Source organism: Patagioenas fasciata, chromosome 5 (genome assembly GCF_037038585.1).
Source record: "Patagioenas fasciata isolate bPatFas1 chromosome 5, bPatFas1.hap1, whole genome shotgun sequence".
In the NCBI taxonomy this organism is placed as follows: Eukaryota; Metazoa; Chordata; class Aves; order Columbiformes; family Columbidae; genus Patagioenas; species Patagioenas fasciata.
The window spans coordinates 13,184,406-13,201,597 of NC_092524.1; the positions used below are offsets into that span (position 1 = coordinate 13,184,406).

At 40.1% G+C, this 17,192-nt stretch overlaps 1 protein-coding gene across 5 annotated transcripts in view; it reads left to right on the forward strand.

Annotated features, from left to right (window-relative positions):
• The first annotated feature begins 1,405 nt into the window (after positions 1-1,405).
• Positions 1,406-17,192, forward strand: part of INSC (INSC spindle orientation adaptor protein) — a 149,640-nt gene continuing 133,853 nt past the window's right edge. For 2 of the 5 annotated variants that reach the window (XM_065839196.2, XM_071808935.1), the window contains exon 1: positions 1,406-1,614. The gene's annotated coding sequence lies outside the window, so the exon portion shown is untranslated. The other 3 variants (XM_071808937.1, XM_071808936.1, XM_065839198.2) reach the window with 3 other exon arrangements.

Here is a 17,192-nt window from a genome sequence, read left to right on the forward strand (position 1 = left end):
GAGACCAATTCAAAATGTAGCAAGAGATATTTCCTATCCCAAGGACATTCACACTGTAACGAAACTTGAAACCTCAGAGCAAAGAAGCAACACGTAAGTATGGAGAACCTGGGAAATGGGGGACAGTGAGTGCTTCTTTTGTTCTCTGTTAAAAAAGGCACTGTTTGTTCCCCACAACACTTACTGTTACGATCGACTAGTGTCTTCTAGTGCATCTCGATGAAGTCTTTGACCTGAAGGATGATGACAGCCAGCAACAGCTTACTTCATGGACTAGGTCAGAGAGAGCTTTCTACACTGAAGGAGTATTTTGGAAGGCAGCCCAGCATGCAGTGGTGGCTGGAGAAGCCCTAAGACTGATCGCTGAGGTAGGGTGATCACTCAGTGAGCAGGACCAGGAGAGAGGGATGTAGAGCTACAAAGACAACTAAAAAAGAGCTATTAGTGAGTAGGGGAAAAGGACAGCAATGCAGGATATCAAAGGGGGATTGATGGGAGCAGAATGACAAGGAAGCCTGAAAGGGGCAATGGGTGAGGAAGTTGGACCAGAGAAGGAAGGCAGGGACAAAAGTTCAGCCTCCTCGATGATGTCAGAGTTTTGGGGGAATTGAACTGAAAGCTTCCCTTGTGAGGAAAGTCTTGTATCTGGAGAGCTCAAGGAATCAGTGGAGATGTACACTGAGTTTCAGTGTCAGCTTCCAGAGTGAATATACGCAGAAAATAACCGTACTGTCTTACTGATATAAGAAGAATAAAAATTAAATGTGACAGAAGTGAAACATATAATTTCCAAGGTATTTTCCTACTTTACAAAGTCAGAGGTCTAGTTTATTTTTATAAATCAGCAATAGGCAAAGATGTGAAGTACTTCTAAGGAAACACCTGTGTTGAATAAAAACATTAACATACCAGACATAACATGGGTGGTAAAACAAATGTTTAGTTTTCCATGTAAATATTTTTTTTCCCTAAAATTATTTAATTAAAAAGGATAAGCCTGCCTTTATGGAAAACATGTTGTGTTTTATGTCCTGACAACAGTGACATCTAAAAAACAAAAAATTTTTTTACAGCTTTCTTCTAGTAAACCACATCTGGATTTTTAACCTCATTGAAACTTTTTATTGTGCTTCTATATCAGACTTCGTTTGTGCTTCTATATCAGACTTTGCTGTAATGGAATTGTTATTTATTTATCTGCAAATTTATCTAGTTCCTCCTTTGTGGACGATCTTATGTTTAACGGGGTCTTTAATTACATTCCTCTACTAGCTGACCACTACAAAATTGAAATCCTCACCACAAATCTGTAAAAATGTTTCCACTTGCGCCGGGAGACAAAAATAGAATAATTCCATGTCTTTTTGGACGGATGCCTAGCTGAAACTATGCAGGGTTTGACTGACAAGAGGATGTAGTCTTTGCTGAGAGCACTTTCTTTAAGGTCCTTTTTAGTCTTCAGGAACATTTAAGTAGATGAATGAAGGGAGGATTTAAGCTAGTTTCCCTGCATTTTTGTTAACTTTGCCTGTTTTTTTTTTTTCTGTAACTTTTATCTTCCGCAACAAAATCTTTTCAGCTCATCGGACTTACTGAATATATAATCGCAAGCTGGTAAGTAGTAACTTCAGGAGTTTTGATTTGAAACGGCACTCTATTCTTCGTGTACAGCTGTGGTAGAAGAATAAAACCCCTTTGTGCGGCTAAGCAAAAGTAGAGTTATTTAAATGCTCAGTATTTGCCAGGGTTATAACTGTGAAGTATAGTCTTTCAGTGGTGAATAAATACAGTTAACACATAGCTCAGCCTGCAAATGCAACGGAGGGACTTCGCTTGAGTAAGTTCAGAATTATTTTGCATCTGAGCGAGCTCTCCCCACTGTGCTGCATGGCAAGTTATCTGTTTCCTGGGGAGTGTGGATGGGAGCTTACAAAGCACAGCAGGTAATTGGCTGCTTCAGTTGAAAAAGAAGGAAAAAAAAAAAGAGCATATTTGTCAGTATATACAGAAGGAAAACAAGAACAAATGGTAATTATTACCGGGTGATAATATTTGTCCATAGTCTTCTGAGCTGTCTGTGAGATTAAATCCACACCAACCCTCTGTAAGAACAGTGAGTGTGTTAAATGGGGTGTTTAGGCGGTTGAGCAACTTTTTTTGTCAATGCATTTTGGACTGGAACTTTCATATGCTTTGAATGTAAAAAGGAGGTAAATGTGTATGAGATAACACAGTTTTTCAGGGTGTTTTCTTCTGCAGTTCAAGACTTGTGTTTCCGTATCTTAGTGTATATTTTTGTATCATTATTTCGAAGGATATCTTCATCTTATGTGAACCATACTATCTCTGAAGTCAGTGGGAAGTCAACATAGCTCAGCCTTTAGGCACTTATTTCTGTATTTTTAAAACTTACTTACACCGATGCAAATATTTCCTCTTGGAAAGGGAAAGCTATTATTAGGTTAGATACTTTTTCTCAGTTGCACATGTGGCAGTTTCTACAGACAGACTGAAAAAAGCTGTAATGGTGTATCTATGCTTTTGTTTAAGGTATTTACCTCCAGATGTGGTGTGGAAGTATGTCAGCAGTGTGTAAAGACAGTTGTACCAGGTTCCTCCTAAAAAAGGACCATTTTCATGAAAACCTTTTGATTATCTGCTTTTTCTTTCCCTCCTCTCTTTAAATAAATGAAGCATGAAGTCAAGGCTGATAGATGCTAGAATAACATAAGCTCTATTTTAATTTTCACAATATAAATACATTGGATAAGAATGTATGATGAGTCTCACTGGAATTGGTTGGCATAGGAGTATAATATTCACTTCAAAAATCTCTGCAGTTTCATGTTGCAGAACTCCAGTCCTTGGGCAGTTTGGTTTTAATTTGTTTGCTGAAAATCTCACCAAGAAACCTGTGCACTGTGCTGGAAGTTGAAATTGTGCTGCGCATGTAGGAGGAGACTAAAATGAAATATTTCACGGATTTGTTAGGTCTCCATGACTGTATGTAGGAAGGATACTTGGAAGACTGAAAAATAGATTTTTAGCACTTTACTATCATCACTAGTTTGTTTCCTTCTCTTTTGTAAAGAGGAAATAAAAATTTTTATTTTCTTATTTTATACACTATTGTATTCTTTGAGGTGACTTTAAATCCCCATAAGTGTTGCACAATGTAAAATGTGTACTAAAGCATTAAGGGAAATGGGGTTAAGACATGCAGTGTCTAATAAAGGGTACTAGTATTTATTGGCAGTCATCCTTTGGCCTGCGTAAATTCCTTTTCCAAAGGGCACTGACATTGCTCTTGCTCTCTTTACAACCATCACTCTGTGTGCAGGTGCTTTTTTTTTCCCCATTCCCCCTTCTTTTGTATGTTTTTTGAATGCCAAATTCTTAATGTGTCAGCTCTGGCAGAAAGCTTGGGTGATGGAAGAGAAAATAAAATGGACTTGAAGCAAGTTGCTGGAAAGGCACATATGGGATGGCATAGCCATGGGAAGCTCTTTTTTTTTTTGGGACTTGAGTACCAGTCTTCGTACTGACTTAATGAATACAGGAGGAAGCACATATTTTTCTTGGGCCTGGGAAGCAAATGTGATCTTGGAGTGCAAGGTTTACTACCAGTGTAATCAGCTAGAGTAACATGAATGACCATGTGCCAACTTTCTTTTACCTCCTGTGTACCTGGCCCAATTAACTCCATTCTTCATTCTTCAGTCATCTCCCCAGGTGGCTCTCTGGTCTTAATGGGCCATAAGATAGGTGGCACTGGTCCATATTGAAATGCCTTGTGATGTAGGGGGTCTCATAAACCTTCAGAGGGGTCCCTGAGAGTCTCAGAGGTGGCAGCACTGTCTAAAAGGAAATTCAGAGGATGAGTACCTGTGGTCTCTCCCCAGTTGCTGGAAGGCTGTCTTTGGGTAATGTAGGTCATCTCATGAAAGCTAGATTGGTTTGAGAGAGCTGCACAGAGGACCCAATGGAGTGAACTTCTCTTAGGCACAAAGGGAAAAACTTCAGCTGGGATTAGATGCTGTTGTCCTTATCTCTTAAGCAAGGAGATTTCTTCTTTGCCTCTCTCTCCCTCCCTCCTGAGTAGCGATTAACCGTAACTTTTCTAATTGGACTTCTAAACGGATTGTGCTCGGTTGCAAGCGGCTCAGCTGTTTCTCTGTTACTCGCCTGTGTTTTCTGGACTCTAAGTCTCTGTCTGGAGATATTGATGGAGTGGGAGGTAGCATGGAACAGACTGTCTGGTGAAAGGTGCTCACTCTACAGACATCAGAGTCCGAAGAGAAAGCCCTAGGAAGGCCTGAACTTCTGCAGGTGAAGCTCTGCATGGAGGGAAAGCACCCGGTGCTGGGAACCCAGCAGAAGAGAAGAGATCCACAGGTTTTGGGTAGGCTTATGCTTGAAAATGCATTGAAAACATTTTAGCAGGCTTGTGACCTTTAAAAGAGATTAGAGCTAGTTATTAGTTCATTTCTACCTCAGCAAGTTTATTGAGTAGATGTCTGTATTAAATGTAAATAGTATGCCTGTGCAAGCTTCTGTGAGGATGCAGGGCCACGGTGCCACATCTGGTGGCCTAAATGGGCATCATGGAATCATAGAATGTTCCGAGCTGGAAAGGACCCACAAGGATCATTGAGTCCAACTCCTGTTTCTGCATATGGCATCCCCACAGTTCACACCATGTGTCTGAGGGCGTTGTCCAGTCTCTTCTTGAACACTGTCAGGCTTGCAGCAGTGACACCTCCCTGGGGAGCCTGTTCCAGTGCTCCAGTACCCTCTGGGTGAAGAACCTTTTCCTAATATCCAATCTAAATCTCCCCTGGCACATCTTCCTGCCATTCCCTTGGGTTCTGTCGTTGGTCACCAGAGAGAAGAGATCAGTACCTGTCCCTCCTCCTCCCCTTGTAAGGAAGCTGTAGCCATGATGAGGTCTCCCCTCAGTCTCTTCCCCAGATTGCAGAGGAACTACGTAATAATACATTTCACTTCCTTCTCTTTGTGTTTAGGAGGAAAAGGGTCAAGTACTGCTCGGTTTACCATGTCTAGCTTTGAAAAGTGACCACAATGTTCAACCGAGTTTCTTGTCTGATGCACTTCAGGCATTGATTTTTTTTTTTTTTTTCCCTCAAAAATGCTCAGTTTTGGGCCTTTGTCCCCAGTTAGATCAAATGACAACCATCTGGTCTTTGTGGTCCTGATTACTCTCTCACATGGAGCCGCACATGGCCATTTGCAATACCAGAATGATAACTCATCAAAATTGCAATAAATCAGAGTTACCGAGAAAAATGTTTGGTCAGACTTAACAGACACCAGTGAAAAGCTACTTCGAGAGAAATGATGCTGTTTTTGTAGGCTCACGTCCCCAGGCTGTGTACCCTGGCAGAGCCCTAATATAGTCAGTGGAGCCATGTTGATTTGTCTTTGGCCAGGATAGCGCATTGTAGTTTTGCATAAGTGGTATCTACATGAAGGAAAAATAAAATCTGTGATCTTGTATCATACAAGTGTGTTTGGAGAACATAGAGATTAAAACTAGAGATTCTGGTACTCATCAGATTTAATTTAGGGACCTCTCTCTCTGCAAACCTAAATCCACCTCACTGAATTCAAAAATTATTAGGGAAACCTGAAACTCACATATGGTGATAGGTCACTGATAGCTAGAAACTGCTCACTCTGATGCTTTTTGGATTCTTGGCCAGGAAAGAGTTAAAACTAGTGCTAGAAGGGAGCTGAGATACTTGGAGTAAGAAATTTCCAGAGGGGGCTGTGCTGGCCAAAGTTGGCCTCCGTGCCTTCAGCTGTGCTTCTGCTTTCTTAATATGTGAAAAATGTAGCAAATGCCTGTTTGTGGGGGTTCCTGAGGCATGGCTCACACCAAAGACACAGAATCACAGAATCACAGAAGGTTAGGAATTGGAAGGGACCTCGAAAGATCGTCTAGTCCAATCCCCCTGCCGGAGCAGGAACACCGAGATGAGGTTACACAGGAAGGCGTCCAGGCAAGTCTTGTCATTTGGTATTTGCCCAGTTGAAGCATCCACAAATTTTGGAAGTCACACCTGGCTTACCCTGGAGTTGGGGCACAGTGCAAGGTTGGCCAAGAACCATCCTGCATTGCCCACGCCTGGTTGCCCAGCTGTCCAGGTCGAGTGTATGTGCACCAGCACCCAGGTCCTTGATTTGACTACGTGCATTAGCTGGGACACAGATATGTTGCTCTTCTCAGTGCAACTGAGCCATGGTTAATAAAACTCTGTTGCTTTATTTTATGAAAAGGAAGAAAAAATCAGACCATCTGGGCAGCATGTGGTCTGTCTCCCTTAAGGGGTTTGCCACAACAAAATGGTGCACCTTGTCTAAGGCAGGACTTCATATGCTACCAGGGCTCAAATCCCCATCTCTTTCCAGAGCTGTGCACCAGACCCACAGCCTCTGTCACCAGCTCTGTGTCTTTCCTCATGAGGATACAAACTTCTTTCAGCTTCTCTGCAGGGCACTAGCTGCTGAGGTCCTGGTGCTGCAGGGAGGCCATGGCCTGAGCTGGACCCAGGGAGGCAAAAGTAGGAGAGCTAAACAAACCTTGGCTAAAACAGATCATCTCTTGGATGTTCTCTTAATTCCTGTGGGGTGCTGAAGGTTTGCTGAGGGCAGCCAGAGAATGCGTTCGGCTCCCTCCAGCCAACTGTATGTGCCTGTTGGGGGACTTAAACCTCACTGAGACAGTACGGCTGTGTTTGTCTTATTATTCACTTTAAAACATGGATCATCCCATGTTAATTATCCTTCTCACACAAGTCAAAAGAGCTTTATAATTCATAAGTAAGAATATTACGTGTGTTGCCTTTGATACTGCGTAAGTCAGGCAGTAACATGGCACAGACTGTGTTCAAGGATCCTTTCCTGTAGGCAAGACCGGCACTGGGACCCATGCCTGCAGCGCACAGATCTAGATCTAGATCTAAAAAAGAAAGTGTCTTAGAGGCACTCCGTGAGAACAAAGCATTTTGCAAGCGCTGTATTTCTAACCCAGGAGAACTACATTAGGAACAGCTTTTTTGTTTGCTACTTTCTGTCCCTAGGAGGAAGCCGCTTCCTTCCTCTCTTCATTTAAATCCTTTGCTACTTTGACCTTCACCTGTGCAACTTGCTCACTGAAATCCTCTCAGGAGGATCAGTGTCAGCTCTAATAAGCCAGCTGTCACCTTACACCAAGCAGAAAGTTAATGTTTCATTTGTTAAATGGGCCAGTAGAATACATTGTCTTTTTCTACCATCCTCAGTTTTCTTCTAGGGGAAAGTGTTTTATGTGACTGAAAGTGCATAAAGTGGATTTGAAGCTGCAGATTCAAGTGTCTTGAATGAAGACTGTTATGTAACACTTTTCTTTATCAATTTTGCTGAAATATGATCAACGCTACAGCACAGGATCTGGTCGCAATTAATTTTGTTGTGTTTCCAGTAAGAAGATAAGAGATACACTGTGTAAGGAACGCGCTGGGAATGTCTTTTCTTTACGAAGCTGCACAGGAAGGCACAGGGACAGTAAGATTATTGCACAGAGCTTCCAGCTGCTGATGCAAGGCACAACACTGCTTCTTGTTGGGATTTTTGGTATTGACTTGACTGCAAGCAGGACAGCTTTTCTCTGTCATATCTTCTGCTGTGTTTATTTATTGCTCCCCGTCCACTGCTGTTTTGTGCTGACAAGCACAGCCTGTGCTTCTCTACACAGGTGGGTTAATTTTACACTAATAAGTTTGGAAAGTATTTGAGAGAGAGTGTTGAAAGGAGTTATTTTTTTTGTACCTTTCATGCAGAAGCTGGTGTTTGTGGTTTGAATTCGGTAGCTTATGGAGTGCTGTTTTTAAGTGGTGTTTGACAGACATGAAATCAGTGCACATCACTGACAAACCACCTCTGTAGAGAAGAATTTTAAAGTGAAGAAGAACAACGTGACAACTTTGTTGTGTAAGAGGAAGGCCATGGCTTTTTTATTTTGTGAACATGGAGGTTGTATAAGTATGGTTGCTTCTGTGGATTTAACTTTGTGTTGCCTTTTTTTTTTTTTTAAATGCTGAAATCAACCCCAGATGTAGAGCTAAAATAGGTGCCAAAACTAGCTGTAAACAACTTGTGCACCTTCATTCTCTGGCTCTGCAGTGAAAATATATGAAACCAGCCCCTCTTCTCATGTAAAATAAGGCCCCGTGGTGATGCTCTTGCAGGCACTGTCTGCTCAGCTTTCAGGGCACCTGAGAGCCTTCTTGCTCTGTATTGTTTGGAGGTATCTCCACAGTGATGCAGTAATACCCCATGGGCAATCCTTCAGGAGCTCTTCAAGCTTTTCCTGAGTTTCTGCTGTAATGCGGGAGCCTTTTCCAACAGAAGCTAATGGACGGCAAACTGCTTAGTGGACGTTACAGGAGACTGCTCTAGCTTTGCCCTGGAGATCAGCTTTTCACTCCACTGGTCACAGAAGCAGGGAGGATAACTTGTCTCTTTGTTTCTCTGGATATTTAGTTTTGTCCTTGTCTCATGATGTGCGCAGGGTGGAGACTCAGGGCCAAAATCCCTCTTCGTTAGCACCTTAATTTATGCTCTAAATGAAGTGCTTGCAGTAACCGAACTATTAATGACTTCAAGATATTTAAAACTAGTTAAGTCACCAATATACTGTCCATCAATCTGTCTGAGCTTCGAAACTGCATGTGTATGACAGGTATATGTCTATCTTCTGTGCAAGTATCTCTCAGTGTGTCAGGAAAAGCCTTGAAAACTCCAAACCCAGATCCCTGTGCTTGGCTCTGCTCTAATGGCAAAGAAATGGTTCTGTTTTTATTGGTTCCGTTTTCTAGACTTTGTGTTAAAGTTTTTATTGGACGTAGCTGGTGGATGTGTTTCTAAGGTGGTGACTTGCATAGATTGGTGATTCTGCTCAAATAATCTCATTTAAAATGTTTGCAACTTTCTTGGCTGGAACACCACCTTACTCTCATCATTCAAATTAGGCTTTCTACAATCAGTTGTGAGAAAGGTATTTTTCAGGCCAGGGAAGCTTTCTCTGTTACATGTGTTAAGGATTAACCGGTTTAATAACTTTAAGACTACATTTCCCCCCTGCACTGAGTCACTCAGAAAAGCGGTGTTGGTGCGCACCCATAGCAGTCACCAAATATGAGGGTCCTGGGTGCCTTGCCGCAGAGGTACCACCTGTGCAAAGAAATAGGATTGCAGAGGAATAGTTACCACAAGAAAACAAACAAAATGAAACCTGAACTGGCTGGACAGTCAACATCAGGTGATTTGGCACAGAAACATAAATCACTGTTTTTTTGATCCAAAGTATCATTTTGAAATTAATAATGTCTCTGAAACTGGAATAAATCTTAAATATTCTTCCCAGTAAAGTGTTCTCTGTGGTCGCATTACTATTTTGTTATCCTCTACAAATGGAGAAGCAAATAACTTCCTCTGAAATTCAGAATTCTGAGAGAAAATTTTGCACCCTCCACTTGGGAAGGTGGGGTAACTTTTTGATTCTTTTTGTTCAACTAGACATAGTTATGCATGTTTGCTGTCCACCCCACCACAAAAATAGCAGACACAGATAATTGCCACCTCAGCGGTAAATGTGTTCCCAAGTGTGTGCTGGGATTAATACAGCTGATAGCTATGAGAGATTGTTTCAGTCAAACAGCAGATGCTCTAATTGAGTTAGTATTTTTCTCCTGAGTATATAAATTTGTCCTCTCCCCGACTTTCTTTCTCAAAGCACTCCCAAATCTGCTTTCCCTTTCTGTCCCTAAAATGCCTTCAAGACCCCACTACTTGACAACCCGAAAGAGTGTATAACTTTCCACTGAGGTCTTCAGGATAGCTGTGTACAGTGAAGATTATCTCACGTTGGATCTGTTTAGCTCCAGCCAAAGTTAGGATTTGTATAATTATTTTCATAATAACCTACGGGACCCAATGCATGTTGCAGCAAGGTCAACAGTGAAATAGGTCTGGGTACTACGAACAGGTCCAAAATGATGTAACAGTAAATTGTAGTGCCAGTAAGTGTCTTGTTGGTGTTGAAGGGCAGCAATGTGACAAAAATAGTCTTTGGTCTGAGAGTCATAGAGACTGTTTTCTACAGATGTGAAAGCAGAGACAAGATATGCAGTAAATTGCCAGGACTACTATGAAGCCCTTTGCCAATGTGTTAGCATTCCCTGTTCATAATAAAGTACAAAAATGGCAAAAAGGTTTCATTGTAGTTGTGAACGTGCTTCTGTTACATTTTATTTTCGAACAAAAATCAGACAAATATGCAAAACAGAGAGGACAGAGATGTCATTTTGCTCTCAATTTGATCATTTAAATTGCTAATGCTTCTGGATCCTTTGTGCTCTTTTCACAATGATGGGAGGAGACCTAACCACCATCTTAATTTTGATGCTGATCTGAGCACGGTAATAATCCAGATGAGGTTAAGTGAAGACTGACAGAAACATGCTGGTTGTCACATAGGAGACTCTCATTACAGCGTAATTCCTTGTCCAAAGCAAAGACAAAACTTCAAGGATGCTCTCTGGGACTGTGTACTTTGTTGCAGTGCTAATAGATGTAAAACAGGAATTCAATTCTTTCTGAAAAGCAGCTTCATTCAATTGTCTTTAGGAAATAGTTCTAAAACAAACAAAAAAGCAAACCAAAAACCTTGTTTTAGAGGTAAAAGAAAACACTAGGACTTGAGACTCCTATAAATCTCTTTCTAAAAATGAACCTATTTATAAGCTGCATAAGATAAACACTATTTTTTCTCTCTTTCTAGTTGTACCTTTGTGGGAATGGCAAATACTCACTCTGTAGGTTCAAGAGCAGCATCAGAGCTCATGGATTAGTGCTCTGTTGTTCCATCTCTGATCAAAAACTCCCACATACAGAAGAAAGGACTTGTGACAGGTTGTGATCAAGATAATATCTTTTGATTTAAGAAGATTCTTTTTCTTCTCTTAGTTTTTTGGGATTTCCATGGATAAACATGCAATCTAAAGGAGATGCAGTTTCCTGGGGTGAAGTTATTTCACAAACACCTCCTGGCAGATTTTGGAGCTATTTCCATGGAGACACTGGGAATTCTGCATAAAGGACACACGGGATAACAGCTTGGGATTAATCAGGTTCCTTGTACCTCTAGTTCTCCTTCATGGTTTCTGCTTTTATGATACTGGTTGACAGCTCTTGCACCTGTGTGTACATGGTATGAGATGATTTTCAACTTTTCTCCACAATCTGGCATTTTTTGGTCGTAGCTAAGAAGATGAAATTATTATTATTTCTTTCTATTTTCAGCAGAATTTTATTTGCCATTGTCAAAACCTGAGCACAAGAAGCTATGTCACAAAATGATAGTAAATAAAACTTACTATAAACAAAATAAGAACATTGTTTTGCACTGTGAATCTCTGTACCATTTGCCAAAGATAGACTACCATTTAATGAGCTTTGAAAATAGAAACATTAAATTAATCGGGTCTATTTCTATGGAAAATAAATGAGGGAATTCTTATACTATGAATAAATTGTTCCTTTAGAATACTGTTTTGTACCATTGCTTCAAGTACCATTTATGAAATCTGCTCATGAAAAGCCTCTATAACAACCAGCACACTGGGTACTGAAAAGGCTCAAAATTCCCAGTTTCTTTCAAAAGCAAATACAGTGTGTCCGAAAAAAGAGAAGAAGGGGGGGAAAAGGAGTAAGGAGATAGGACTCATTTCTTTGAATAATAACTGACCTAGCCGGGGAGAAAAGTCTTATAAAAGGGTAATATGTAAAGAGTTTTTCACACTGACTCAAGTTTTCTTTGTTAAAAATGTATTCAAGTTGTCTAGAGCTTTTTTCAATTTAAAATACTTTCTGCCTTTCTCTACCTCTCCTCCCTCCCTCCCTCCCCAGCCTGGGCACCTCCAAACTGAACTTGATGGAATGGGCACAGGGGTAATTGGTTTGAAGAAAATGAGATGGGGATGCGAAAGAGGGAATAATATTGTTAAAGAGAGAATAATGCTGCTTGAAGGAGGGAACTGACCCACCAAAGTGCTGTAGAAGTATTCTTTTAGCTTTCAGGTTGTATTAACTCAATTGCTTTCTTAGTTATCATGTATACTAAATATAAGTAACTATAACTCTAGATTTTTGGAGAAATAATGAAGTGCAACTCTATGTGCCAAATCAATCTGTTCATTACTTGTTATGGATTTGATTCCATAAACAAAGTGCCCATCAGTGGAGATGAGATCATATCTTAAATGCCAGAGAAACTCTGTAACTGCTCCAGGTGTCTGTAAAGCAATACCTGCCTCCTCTTGACCTGGCTGCTGACTGCTACTTTTGGAGAGAAAATTTTGAGCTGATGCCTGTTACTCTCTCTTTTCTTCCCCCTGCTTCTCAGAAGGTGTCAGCTGCCCAGGGAAAGCACAAAGGGCACAGACTAGAGTCTTCGTAGAGGGGAGACCTGTAGTTTGGCTCATTCTCTGATTCATTGGGGCTGAGCCACTTCATGATTTCCAGTAAAAATGAAAAAAGTAGATTTGTGACAAAGGCTTTTCATTTTGATTGTTGTGGAGTTTAATTGCCTCAAACTGGGGCCAGCCTTCGTTCTGTCTTGCAGTTAAGTAACTGGCATTTACGATAGCTTGCAATTACTGTGCAAGCTATCATTTTTCCTTTTCAAAAGCCACCATTTCTCCATGTTCACTACATTATCTAAGCTATCACAATTCTGCACATCTTCAGATGGTACTGTGGTGTGGTGAGTGTAAAGAAATGTATTTTGGGGGTTTCTGTGATAAACGTTCTTACAGAGCCAAATTTTCATGGGTGTCTGAGGAGACAATCTGGTTCATTGCAAATACTGTAATGCCTTTCCTATGAAGACTTTAGGTCAGCTATTAATTTTTAAGTGACTTATATGCATATGTGGAAGGTAAATATGAGGTAACAAATAAGTTAGTGAATAACCCAAGTGTAGGCACACATGAGAACAGGATCCAGGATCCAGGAAAGACTTTTTTTTTTTTTTTTCCAAATAGGCAATGGTCTCAGACACTGAAACTGAAACAGATGTGCAAGGAGACCACTTCCTACAGAAACTGCTAAAACAGCAGATTGGCAGTGCCAGCCCTGGGAAAACTGTGCTGTGTTGGTGTTTGTTTGTTCTGATTTGCCCTTTGGCTTCCTGGAATTTGTAGAGTTCTAACTTAAATATGTGGTACCTAAAAGCAAAGAAAGAATAAATCCATATCTTTCCTTTTTGTCAGGGGTTTGCTATTTATTTTTTCAGGCAATGCGCAATCTGCACATGACACACTGCAAGTGGGAAGGCAGGGGTTTCGTCACTGTCTGATCTCTGATATGTTGGGTTCCTAACAGCTTCAGTGTTGTGGAAGCCAAGAGATATTTACAGATGGATTTGGATGTGTAAGATCTACTGCAAAAATAGATGCAATTTTAACATAACCTTATGCAAGACGCATATAAATTCTTCTACCTTTTGCCAGTGAATTAGCTAGGGATGTTGAAAAGTTATCTCACCTCTCTTCTGCCAAAAGCTGTAGGAGACAACTACAGTACAGCCTTTTAAATCTGACAACTTTCTACTCTTGTAGAGCTAATCTGTCATGCTTTTTTTTTTTTTTTTTAATAAGAGACAAACTTTGCAGAGGGTTGTTGATTAATAGCTTATTATACAAATGTCACAGAAGATCACTGTTTGGTTGGTTTGTTAGTGTTAACAGAGATGTAACAATAACAGTGTTCAAACACTTTGATAGCTTGATGTACCAGAATGGCCAAAGACTTCAGCTTCCTGCTTGTGTTTGTTCTTGACAGAGGCTTTCATAACTTCAGGGCAGCTAGTAAACACTTCATTCCACATAAAGGGCAGAATCAGCTGTGTTTATTGTTGAACAATATAGAGTTGATTTCAGGAGGAAGAGACTAAGAGCAGCAGGGAAACAAAATCCTGAAACCTGGCTGTGACCATTGTTTGGCAGCCTATCTAGCATGGGAAGTCTTGTCTCCTCCTCAAAGTCCTTTGGAGTTCAGGACATGCCTGTCTTGGGTTCAATCTGCTTTCCCATGTCTATAATCTTTTTGTGATCTGTTTATGTTTGCCCTGGTTTATTCTGTGTATTTGCTCATGCTTGTGCCTTGCCTGGTGGAGGGGAGGCTGGAAGCCCTACCTGCAGCAGCACCACTACCAAAGACCTTCTGTCCCAAAGACCACACATGGTGTTATATGTTGCTTCTGCTGTAATAAACCAAATAAGGCAGCCACCCACGTAGGACTCAAGAGCTGACTTTTTGTTTTGTCTCAGTGGTGATTTTAACAGTGCGTTAGTACTTTGCGTGTCTATCTAATATTAATGAGAGAAAGAGAGAACACAATTTAAAACTTGCATTTTATAATGGCTTTAGTGTTGCTTTGAAAGATGGGAGAGATCCAAATGAATTACTCTGCAAATTCATTTGTACGGTTAATGATACATGTGTTTACATGACAAGCAGTTAAACTTGAAGTGATTTCTTCATGTGTTTATAAAAGTTTTGTGGATGGGCAGTTAACGGATAATTATTGATAAAATGCTGAAAAGGTTATGTAGTAGTTAACTTTGAGTGAAAGAAGATTCAGTTCTGTAGAAATGTCTGTAATCTCTTTAACGTCTTGGATACTCATAAGTTCTCTTAGAGTCATCTGAAACGTTTTATGCTTTATAAACTTGGCACAAAAGTGTCTGGTGTTACAGTTTACAGTAAGCTTGCTTGTCTGAGGAGTGTGGTACCAGGGAGACCAGACACTTCCAAGGTGTTACTAATAAAATCAGCTATTGCCTCTGTACAAGTACACAGTGTGCATGGAATGAACAAAGGCCCCTCTACCTCCTACTCTCTATGAAGCCTGTGAAATGAGAGGGAATTAGCTTTATCTAGCCAGAGAAGTAACTTTGTCTGTTCTCATACCTCTTGGAAACAAAAAGAAGCTATACATGGCTTTGGTTGTGGCTCCAATTCATTGGTAGCTGTGTGCAGTCCCTTCTTGGACTGTGAGCACCATTTTGTGATATTGCCCTCAAATATGGTGCAAATACATCAAAACTGTTACACAAATACTTTAAAATACCAGCAAACAGTGAGAGAACTTTTGAGATGTGTATGGTTGGTCTACAATAAAATGTTTTGAAATAACAAAAGAAAAGAACTTCAGTGAAGTAGTTTGAACACTGAACAGTTGACCAAACTTCAACACAAGTGAGGTCTGTTGACAGGAATCCATCATAATTTTTTGAGGGGCTTAGTGTATTTTTCTAGTTAGTGCTGATCAATAGTATTATACTGTAGTCCTTGTTTATGGCATGAAAAAAATATATTGGTAAAAGAAAGATTAAGATACTGCTATAAAATCTCTTAGGTGTCACTGCATGTAGCTGTAGTTTATTATAGTACTACTGCAGAAGAGTAAAACCCAGACTTTGAAGTGCCACTAGAAATTGTAGGTAATAGTATAATTAGAGCAAATGCAAGGTACGGTCTTTTTTTAATGTTGCAGTATCAAAATAATATTCTGTGGTCTGACAAACTTTTGGTGAGGAAAATAAGTGCTTGTGCTGAGAAGAAGTCGGTAGGTCCACTAGATAAATAAGGTTCACAATAGTGGGTCATTGTATTTATTCTGGAGAGCTCTTATCCCTCCTTTGGGATGTCAGTGTGGGATGAAGTTCTCTTTGAGTTTTGCAGTGTTGATTGCTGCAGTGGTAACTCTGCGCTTTCTAGTGATACGAAAAAAGACATTTCTTGTTGGGTAGAAAAATTAGATTAACAAATGCCCATCTGGGATTTCAGGACCAAATCCATATGCTCATGCCATTCTGTGCACTTGCAGTAAGTTTGAAGCCCCCAGGAAGTATCAGACCACAGCATTCTAAGTCCCGTGGCTGTGTCTCTGCAGTAAGTATGGTTCACTTCAAAAGTTCCTGAACTACTGTATGTCTAATAGAGATACACTTGGATTTCCAGCATTACCGATACATGGCATATGACCAACAATACTGGAATGTTTCATGTATTAATAGGCTTATTGTGTGTTGGGAGATCCCAGATGAATGGAAGCTCTCCTCAAAAATTCTGTGCACAATGAATTCCTACTTTATGCATGGAAAACTTAGTCCTGTGTGGGTTTCAGATTTTTGTTACGAGTGGGTGTGCTGGGTTGGTAATAGAACTTGGGAATTTTTGGTGGTGTCTCTGTGAACTCATGTCACAGTCTTATATACATTGATATGTTTGTGTTATGTGTGGTTTTTTTTTTTTATTCCTCCTAGTAACTCAGTTTTCTACTGATATTGTGAGTTTTCATTTTTATTGTTCAAAATACCCTTGTCTGTGCAAATAATTTCTGTATAGGATAATATTTTTGAGGATCAGAGCCTGAATGATGAAAAGGCAGACACTTCTCAGACACTATACTGTGTTATTCCCACAGTGTGCTGACACCTTGTTCATATGTTAAAACATCCTCCCAAAAGACATGTAGCCCTTGTATCATCTCTTGTTACCGAAAAAGAGAGTATGTGGAGAAATTCAGGGTGTTAGTAAGGAATGAGACAAACTTGCACATAACCAAAAGCAGCCTCAATTTGATGTCCCTTGCTTTTCTTTTTTCTTAAATGATAAACTAATTTCTATATGAGTTCACGAGTTGTGACATCATTGTCCTGTGTTCAACTTCTTTTTGACAAGATTCTCTCCACTTGTACTATTTTTTCTGCGTGAATCTGTTGTCATTTGCAAAACCATAATTTGCCTACAAGTATGTATTTTTCATACTATTTCTTCATTGCAACACACATGTAAAGTCTTGGTTCCTACACATTTTGTTTCTCGTAAGAAAGCTGTGGAAGTCTGTGCAGTGTATTGCTGTATCTCATTTTTATCATTTGAAATAGGTTGCCAGCTACAATCTGTATATACTTAATTTGTCTAAAAAAAACCTGTTGGCCAAATTTTCACATTTTAGAGTTATTCAATTTACCCTAATGGTCTTTCACTGAGAATTATGTTCACACAACGGAGGATAAAATAGACTGAAAATTTTTCTCAGAGCTATTAAATTTTTGAAC